The sequence below is a fragment of the Silene latifolia genome, chromosome Y (genome assembly GCF_048544455.1).
Source record: "Silene latifolia isolate original U9 population chromosome Y, ASM4854445v1, whole genome shotgun sequence".
In the NCBI taxonomy this organism is placed as follows: domain Eukaryota; kingdom Viridiplantae; phylum Streptophyta; class Magnoliopsida; order Caryophyllales; family Caryophyllaceae; genus Silene; species Silene latifolia.
Genome location: NC_133538.1, coordinates 451937747 through 451947950, shown reverse-complemented (window position 1 = coordinate 451947950; position 10204 = coordinate 451937747). Strand labels below are relative to the sequence as shown.

The 10204-nt window shown below is 32.2% G+C and overlaps 1 long non-coding RNA gene across 1 annotated transcript; it reads right to left on the bottom strand.

The window, feature by feature from the left end:
- Nucleotides 1–5257: 5257 nt before the first annotated feature.
- Nucleotides 5258–7079, bottom strand: LOC141627017 (uncharacterized). Its single transcript, XR_012536578.1, has 2 exons — nt 6867–7079; nt 5258–5969 (listed from the first exon to the last, which is right to left on the bottom strand). It is a non-coding gene; the product is annotated as an uncharacterized LOC141627017 (long non-coding RNA).
- Nucleotides 7080–10204: the final 3125 nt, after the last annotated feature.

The following is a 10204-nucleotide window of genomic DNA, read 5'->3' as shown; positions in this document are numbered from 1 at the left end:
AACGAATATAGTACGAGAATGCATAACAACAACTGATAACAGATGTAAAGTAAACAATAAGTTACAATGACGGCAAAATCATAAGAAAATTGAAAATATAGGTAGCAAAAACCGTATGAAAATTGAAAATTCGTACAGTAGACCAATAAAACCGTATGAAAATTGAAAATGTAGACAAATTCATAAGAAACGAAGTAACAGCACTAGTAATTGCAAATATATGTAGCAAAAACAACAAGTAAATGAAAATAAAGCTGGATATTACGAAGGTAGACATAAATTCGTAACAAAGCAGTTAGATCAAGAGTAATTCGAATATATGTAACAAAAACAACAATTACATGAAAATAAAGCTGAAAATTGAAAATCTAAACATGAATTCATAATAAACGTAGCAAATATGTGGAAAAAAACAACAATAACATCAAAATAAAATTGGAAATTACAAAGTAAATTGAAAAGTAGATGTACCTGACATAGCGATTTAGATTGAAGAGAAGTATAATCGTTGATAAGAAATAGAAATCAACAAATAGCGGAAGAAATCAGCAGCGGAAAGAAAGAATCCATGGATAAAGCTGGGTCGAGGAAGATAAATTTAGAGAGAGAAAGAAATTGATGATGTAACTGAAAAAGATGATGATATTTAGGGAAGCAGGGGTATATATACAAAGAATTGAAATTACCAAATTGCGCTTAATTCTATGCGTTAAATATAAGACTTATGATCTATTACTTTAGACGGCTTAGATTGATACTAAGTCCTTAAATATATGAGTTATACTCATATGATCCTAATTCTCTCTCTCTCTCTCTCTCTCTCTCTCTCTCTCTCTCTCTCTATATATATATATATATATATATATATATATATATATATATATATATATATATATATATATATATAAATTTGGGATCCGGTGAGAACCACCTACATAGTGAGAACCGTGAGAACTCCACCTTACGGATTTTTTTTCTAAAAAATAACGACATATTTAGATTCGGCATAAAATTTTATGCCTAGATAACATGTTTCTTGGTCCAAAAAGTATAAATTATTGACTGGAATCGAGATGAGAAACATTTTATTAATTTTCATACATCTACTAGTCATTTTTCATGTATTTAACAATTTTCACGCACCTAGAACTCGTTTTCGTGCACCTAGAGCCTGATATTTTCATGCACCTAGTAATCATTTTCATGCACGTAACAATTTTTATGCACCTAGTATTCGTTTCAGTGCATCTATAGCCATTTTAGTATACCTAATTGTATTTTTGTACATTAAGTTTATATTTTGTAAAGAAAATCAAATTTTTTGTTTAGCTATACCAAAAATGTGTTGGAATAAACTAAATTAAGGGTAAATGATCCATCAAAACTTTCGGAACAAGATTTGAGGATGATTTAGTAAGGGTTCTCACGGTTCTCATTATATTAGTGGTTCTCACCGGATCCTGACCCTATATATATATATAGGAACCACCAAGATAATGAGAGCCCTGAGAACCACTCATAGCCCTTAGATCTAAGATGAATTGGAAGAATGAGATAAACTGATCTAACCTAACAAACATACGCACCCCCAAACCTCACACACCCAGTAACTCAAATCATTTTCACAATTTCCCTTTCTCACTCATCTCTCTTTCTCTCTCTACGACCATCCTTCTCTTCGCACATGACACTCAGAACTCATTCTTCATCTCCCTTCGATTATCAAGCTGTCCCGTCGATCAACCGCCATTGCTATGATTTTGAGCACATTTCTCGGCCATCTTCAACAATTCTCTTCATTTAGGTAATATCTCAATTTCCCTCTTTTGTTTATTTTTCCTCAATTTTTAAAATTTTCATGCTTCAAATTAGTTCCTTAGGTTTTGCATTCCTAATTTGTTCTGCTTTTTTTGTTTTCGTTTTTTTCAAATGTCGTTTGCTTTCAAATGTCGTTTAAATGTTGATTAATAAGCTATGAATCGATTCAATTTAGTAGTTAATCAATGATCTATCTTCTTGGTCGCCTTTTGATCATCATATTTATTGCTTTACGTGATAGATCTTCAGAAACTATATACCCAAAATAAGATCACTTGAACTAAGTAATCTTCCAAATTGTGGGATTTATAACTTCAATGAATGAATAAGATGCTGATGTTGGGCATAAAATGATAAATTACTTTTATAATTACACCTCAGTTATGATTTCCCTATTTGGGACCATATATGCCAATTTGAAAAAACAACAAAAATGCTCTTTGAAACCAATATATGCAGCATTGCTTGCATAGTTACACCAATTTGTCAGGTATAAGATAATTTATAAAAACTATGGTGCGACTAAAGATAATAATAAAAATATACAAATAAATAAATAAATTCTGCTTCTTTTTTAATAAAGGCTGGGTGGTATGGCTCAATCTTAAATGCATAAAATTGTTGTATTCAAGACAGCCCCAATGAATGTACTTCGTATTAAAAAAATATAATGTGATTAATATTAGCTTTACCCACCCCTTTAAATGATGCTCTAGGAATTTTGCTTGAAGCTAATGATCATCCAGTACTCTAAATGAGCCTAAAGCGGCAGGCTTTACCTTCAAAACAGATGCTGCAGTTGAAAGGATAGATGGGTAGTCATTACTATCCAACAGAAGTAGCAAAGGTAGTATGGTAAAACCTTGATGAAACAAGATCCACAATAATGTCAAATACAAGTGTTCAAAAAAGATAGCGTGTTAATCACGTAACTAATAGAAATTTTACTTCTACGGCAATAATTTTGTTTATTTTTGTGCACAGATCTTTTGTTTTGGATGGACAAACCCCACATAAACAGACTACTTGCCCACTGAAATACCAGAAAAGTCTCAGCTTATAACGCAAGAGCTTTTAAAGAACATGAAATCTTGAATGCGTTCTTAGTCAATATGGCATAAACTGAAACTCAAATAGGACAAACAGCCATTGCAAGTTAGAAAATAAAAATAAAACAAAGAAACAAGCACTCAATTTCGATATAGCATACTTGTGAAAAGCCATGCATTTGAAATGGTGATAAAAGTAGAAGTAGAAGAAGATAAAGCCTTTCAGTAATAATTAAGACAAATCTTTTAACTAAATGACAAACCTATAAGAACTTCAAAGTTCACTCTATCCTAGACCTAAATGTTGTATCCATGTTTCTAAATTGTGGTATTCAAGAAAAAAGTATCGATCAAAGGTTATTTTTCTCCTAAATCTACAAGTAAGAAAATTCTAAACCATTTTAATAAATTTTCGGCCTACTTAGAGACTCTTTAGTAGTATTATGTTAAAGAGAATGATAGTGAATGATAATGAATTGTAGATGTTTATTATGATCAAGTGAAAGATAAGAAGTTGTAGATGCATTAAAAGGTTCTTTAGTTGAACTATTCCCCTAATTTAAACGCGTCCCCTGGAAAGGGTTCAATCTGCCCCCTTTAGGGTGTCTTTTTGACTTAAGCTGCATGAAAAGAAGTCTTAGGTGCATGAGAAAAAGTTGTATGTGCATTAAAAAGTTAATTAGTTACATCACTTAGTTCTTGTGTCACCCATCTCCTCTAAGGGGTTCACTCTTAACCCTTTAGGGTGTCTTTTTGTTCAGCCGTCATTCGAATAACTTCCCTTGAAAACTGTTTAGGGTCGGCTGCGGTGTTGGCTAATCGCACCCTAACCCTTGTTCGCCTTACTTTGGAACAATATTCACCCTAATTTAAACCTGTCCCCATCATAAGCGAATGGGTTTTGGGTTAGACGCCTAATCGAATCCTAAACCCTTTCTCACCCTACTTAAGGACACTATTCCCCCTAGTTTAAACTCCTCCCCTTGAAAGGGTTAGCTTTGCCCCTTTTAGGGTGTCTTTTTGTCTTTAGATGCATGAGAAGAGGTTCAAGGTGCATGAGACGAAGTTGTGTGCATTAAAAAGTTATATAGTTATATGAGTTAGTTCTAGTGTCACCCATTCCCTCGAAAGAATTCACTCTTATCCCATTGGGGTGTCTTTTTGTTTAGCCGCCATTCGAATAACTTCCCTTGAAAAGTGTTTAGGGTCGGCTGCGGTGTTGGTATTCCAACCCTAAACCCTTGTTCGTCTTAGAGACAATATTCACCCTAATTTAAACCCGTCCCCATCATAAGGGAAAGGTTTAGGACCATCTAATCCAACCCTAAACCTTTTTCCGTCCTACTTAAGGGCACTATTCCCCTTAATTTAAACTTGTCCCCTTGAAAGGCTTAACTCTTCCCCCTTTAGAGTGTCATTTTGTCTTTAGATGCATGAGAAAAAGTTATGCGTGCATTAAAAAGTTCTTTAGTTGCATCAGTTAGTTCTAACTTCACCCATCCCCTCTAAATGACTACCCTTATCCTTTAGGGTGTCTTTTTGTTTAGCCATCGCTGGAATAACTTTCCCGGAAAAAGGTTTAGGGTCGGTTCAAGGTTGGCTATTCTCAACCTAAACCTTTTTTTTGGCTTACTTAGGGACAATATTCACCATAACTTAAACCCCTCTCGTCAAAAGGATTCATTATGCCCGTCCCTTTATCTTTAGGTGCATGATAAAAAGTTCTGTGTGCATTAAAAAGTTCATTAGGTACATCAGTTAGTTTTAGTTTTACCCATCCTCTCGAAAGGGTGCACTCTTTTCCCTTTAGGGTGTGTTTTTGTTCACCCGTCTAATCGAACCCTAAACCCTTTCCCGTACTAAATTTTAGGATACCGATCCCGTTCTAAAAGAATGACAAAAGTTTTGGGTGCAATAGCCTTATCCGTTCATGAAGTAGCCTTGTAGATGCATGAAAAAGCATTATATATGCATTAAACAACCTTGTACATGCATGAAATATGTAAAATCTTGTTCGATGTACATTAGAAAGTTCTTTAGTTAAATCCGAAAGTTGGTTTTTCTGGTTATACTAAAGTGTGCCATTTTATATGAACAGATATGAAGAAATTAAATGCAAGAGGTGTGAAAAGATGGTGCAAGTACAAGTGAGTCAAAGAACTTTCCCGCTCGGAAAGATGTTGTCATCAGAATGAGAAAAAGAAGTGATGATTCCTCTTTAGACTACACCAAATCCTTTATATTTTAACACAAGAATGTCACCAAAGTTAACATTTATCAATTTAAAAGTAATGGTTTAAAACACATGCTACATTGTTGGTATTTTTTATACATAGCTAGGGATGAAGAAGTGCAATGTACATTTTGTGAGCAACTGATGGATAATTTGTGGTTATGTATAAACATTTCCTTTGCATAGCAGGATTAAAATTCATGCTGAAATTCATGATGAAAATTCAAGTTATGGCCAAATACAATTTTTTTTTAATTGAAACATTTGTTTATGCAAAAGCATACAAAATTTTTATATACAGAAGCATCTCCTCAACATGTCATGCATAACATGTCATGTTATGGCCTACAATCGCCACACCTGGGCAATATGGCCAGTGCCCTATTCCCTTATCCTACGACAAGATGGCATGCTTATGCAATCCTGCAATATGAGGGGATTCTTGGTCATCCTCGTTCGGCGGGTTTTGATGCACTCGAAATTTGAGCAAGTGATGATGGCCATAGCTAAAATTTGCAGTCAATTGTGTCAACTATAGACAATATTAGAGTTAGTTTGAGTCAAACTTCTATCTAGATTCATTTCCTTTGCTAATATCAACATTATGAAGTGCAGAGTTATGCTTTGGCGCAAGGGCAGACCCAATTTCTCCCAAAACTCTTTGATGAAGCCATGAAGTTGATGGTACATGAACCATCTATAAAAAAATACCTTCAGCCCTCGCCTTTTATGGGTTCCCTTTTGCAGTAGCATAAATGTTAGTAGCAACCCAGCCACTCAAGGCGAAGACCGCTAGGCAAATATTTTTTTATACTCTATAGTATATTATGGACACAAAAAAAATCCTTGCTCCAAGCTTTCTTAATTTTCTGAAAACGATTAAGCAAAAAAATATATGATTAGGGAGATATATCACTTCCACTATTAAAAAATGATAATCTCTTCAAGCAAAGCAGGTAGATATTAAAGATATAACATATATCCGAGTCTACCAAAAACCTTATCTTAATTTCGATGCATTTATGTTTGAGGCTTGAGCAACACCAACCTTTTCAGAGTGAGCATTACAATAAATAACTCAATGACAGTAAGCTAGACATATAATATCAAATTGTAGTTGAACTCTATTCAAATTTTACACTCCATCATTTCATATTCTTCTACTATACCGTATGCAATGTAGCTGCAACTATTAAAATTGCATTTCCTCCTACATTTTTGAAGGTTTTAGCAAATCAATTTTTATTATTTGGGTCATTGAAGGTATTTTTTGTTGCAATTACAGGAGAAATTGGCATAAATTGAGATATTTAACAAGGGTTATTGGAGGATTTTCAATGAATTTACCTTCTAATTATCACCTGACACAGTTTTCTTCATCATATCTAAAGTTTTTTTCTCCAATTGTACTTAGATTCCCAAACAAAATCAACTAAATAAGCAAAAAGAAAAAGCCTTAATCAAACTAGCCAGTTTTGAGTTCGGGATTCCGTATACCGATAACAAATGAGATATTTCCACCAAACACTAAAATGATTTAGTCACAACACCAGAAATTAACAACAATAAGTAACAACAACAAATTACCATCATCTAAATTGATGAATATAGACCCTAATTATCATCAACAAAAAAGAAATACAGATTAAATTAATGAATATAAACCCTATTTTCGACTAATTTGACTAATTTAATTCATGAATCGAAAAATTGAAAAGATATAAACCCTAATTTCACAAAAATAAAAATCAATTTCAAGTCTTTACCTCGTCAAATCCAAAACGTCCATTGATGAAAAACATAACGAGGTTGAAATCACGGAGTCTTGAATGCGATCAAAGTGGTAGAAGATAAAGATTAGTAGTTACACGGACTCGTGAGATTGATGGTGGAACGGAGATAAAAAAAATGGACTTAGAGCTTTGAAGAGAGAGAAAAAAAACAAGAGTGAGAATAGCAAAATGTAAAATGACGGGGTTAAACAATAGACAGTATGGGTTTGGGGTGTTAGCTAAGTTAATCGCAACACTTTATTTCCTTATGATCTAATGTATGTAAGTGGTTCTCACAGTTCTCATTATATTAGTGGTTCTCACCGGATCTTGACCCTATATATATATATATATATATATATATATAGAGAGAGAGAGAGAGAGAGAGAGAAAGGTTCTAGTAAGGCCCTCATATCATATGAGTCCCTAAGTCCTTATAAGGGCCTTTGGATGGAACGGATGGAGGGATGAGATTACATCTCATTGAAGGGTCACAATTCTCCCTCCCTAATCCTTGTATAACTCCTTTTAATCTTGTATAACTCCTTTCTCATTCTAATTTCCCTACTCACTTCCTCATAATTCATTCTCTCTGACTTCTCTCATTCCCTCATTCTCTCTCATTTTCTTCTCATTCTCCCAAAACAAAATATACCAAACCCAAAAAACAAAACAAAAATCAAAATCAAATCAAAAACAAAAATTATCACCCCTCTCCCTCACATTCACCAGCCACCACAAGAAAAAAAAACCCAAAAAGTAACCCAAATCCCGTCACCACCGATTACACCACCCGACCAACAACCCAACCCACCCAACAACACCAACTACACCACCACACGCCACCACGATTACACCACCGCCGACATCACCCGACACCACTGCGCACCAAACACCACACATCCCGACCCTGCCACACCACCAAGCCGCCACAACCCGACAACCCCACCCGACGCCACCACTACCCCTGCACAACCCGACAACCCCACCCGACGCCACCACTACCCCTGCACAACCCGACGACGATAACACCCCCGCACAACCACCCACAACCCGATGACAATAACTCGTTTTTTTGTGCATTTCAGATCCGGCATTTTTTTGGTTTTGTCGAATTTTTTTTTGTGCATTTTTGTTTAAATGTCGACATCTCAATTTTTGTGCATTTTTTTTGGTTTAGATGACAACAACTCCTTGTTTGTTTGTTGTTTTTGGTTTTGTCGAGATCTCCTTGTTTGTTTGTTGTTTGTTTTTATCTTTTTTTTTTTTTTTTTTTTTTTTAAATATGTCTTGTTATATGTGTTTTTGTATGGGTTTTATTTTATTTTCATTGTCCATTTTTTTTAATTTTTCAGATTTACTTTATTTTGTTCTTTGTTTTTTGGTTTTTTTATATATACGTTTAGTCCATAGTCCATAGTGTGTCGGGTTAATGGATCTATACGTTTAGCCCATAGTGTGTCGGGTTTTTTTATTTGGTTTGATTTTTTCAGATTTTTATTAAAAAATTTCAGATTTGTTTTATTAATTATGGGTGAATTTTTCTTAATAGATAACATAATTTTTTGGGTCTAATTTGGTTTTGTTATTGTTACATAATTTTTTTATTTTTAGATACGGGTGAATTTTTCTTAATAGATAACATAATTTTTTTGGTCTAATTTGGTTTTGTTATTGTTACATAACTTTTTTGTTTTTAGATATTGTTAAATTTTTGTTTTGGTTATATGGTTTCTATTATTGGTATTTGGAATTTGGTATTTGGTTATTTGGTTATTTACTATTTTTCAAGTTTTTTTTAAAGTTTCATATTTTGGGCTAAAGTTATACAATAATCAAAATAGAGTTATACTGTTAATGTCTAAAGTTATACATTGTATGAATTGAAGTTACACAAATTTTGGACTAAAGTTATACATCTTGTCTATTAAAGTTATACACTGCGTGCATTAAAGTTATACACACGATATATAAATTTGTCAAATTTAAATATTTAAATGTTTAGATCTAACGTTTTTTATTTCAATTATTGTTATTGTATTGTATTACATCTCATTTGGACTAAAGTTATATTCCTTTTTTCAATATTGTTGGTTTTATTATGACTAAATTTATATTGTGTTATACGATTTGCACTAAAGTTATACTATCTGCTACTAAAGTTGAACTAATTTGGACTAAAGTTATACGATTTTGAACTAAAGTTGTGCGATTTTGTAGTAAAGTTACACAATTTTGGACTAAAGTTATACAAATATGGACTAAAGTTATACATATGAAGGACTAAAGTTATACAAATAAGGACTAGAGTTATACAAAAATTGACTAAAATTATACAAATATGGACTGAAGTTATACAAATATGGACTGAAGTTATACAAAAAGTACTTTTATAAATTCCAATTAATTTATCGAAAATGGACTAAAGTTATACAAAAATGGACTAAAGCTATACAAAAAAGGGCTAAAGTCATTGAAATTATACACATTTCTACTGGAGTTATACATTCGTTGAGTAGAAGTTATTCATATCGTTACTAGAGTTATACAAATAAAGACAAAAGTTATACAAAAATTGACCAAAGTTATACAAAACTGGACTAAAGTTATAAAAAAATGGACTAAAGTTATACCAATATGAACTAAAGTTATACAAATAAAGACTAAAGTTATACAAATATGTACTAAAGTTATACAAATAAGGACTAAAGTTATACAAAAATGGACTAAAGTTATACAAATATGGACTAAATATGTATAACTTTATTCCTTATTTGTATAACTTTAGTCCATTTTTGTATAACTTTAGTCCTTATTTGTATAACTTTAGTCTATATTTGTATAACTTTAGTCGTTTTTTGTATAACTTTAGTTCATTTTTGTATAACTTTAGTCTTTATTTGTATAACTTTGTATAACTTTAGTCCATTTTTGTATAACTTTGGTCCAGTTTTGTATAACTTTACTCCATATTTGTATAACTTTAGTCCATTTTTGTATAACTTTAGTCCTTATTTGTATAACTTTAGTCCATATTTGTATAACTTTAGTCAATTTTTGTATAACTTTAGTCCTTATTTGTATAACTTTAGTCAATTTTTGTATAACTTTAGACCATTTTTGTATAACTTTTGTCCATAACTGTGTATACTTTAGTCATTTTATATCATTTTTATATGAAAATTTTTACAACAAATTTTATGAAAAATATTTTAGTAGATCTTAGATGAAAAAAAAGTATATCACCAAAAAAAAAACGATATTTAAAACCCGAAATTTAAAAAAAAAAACGTATAACAAGAAAAGATTTGAAAAGAATAAATAACAACAAA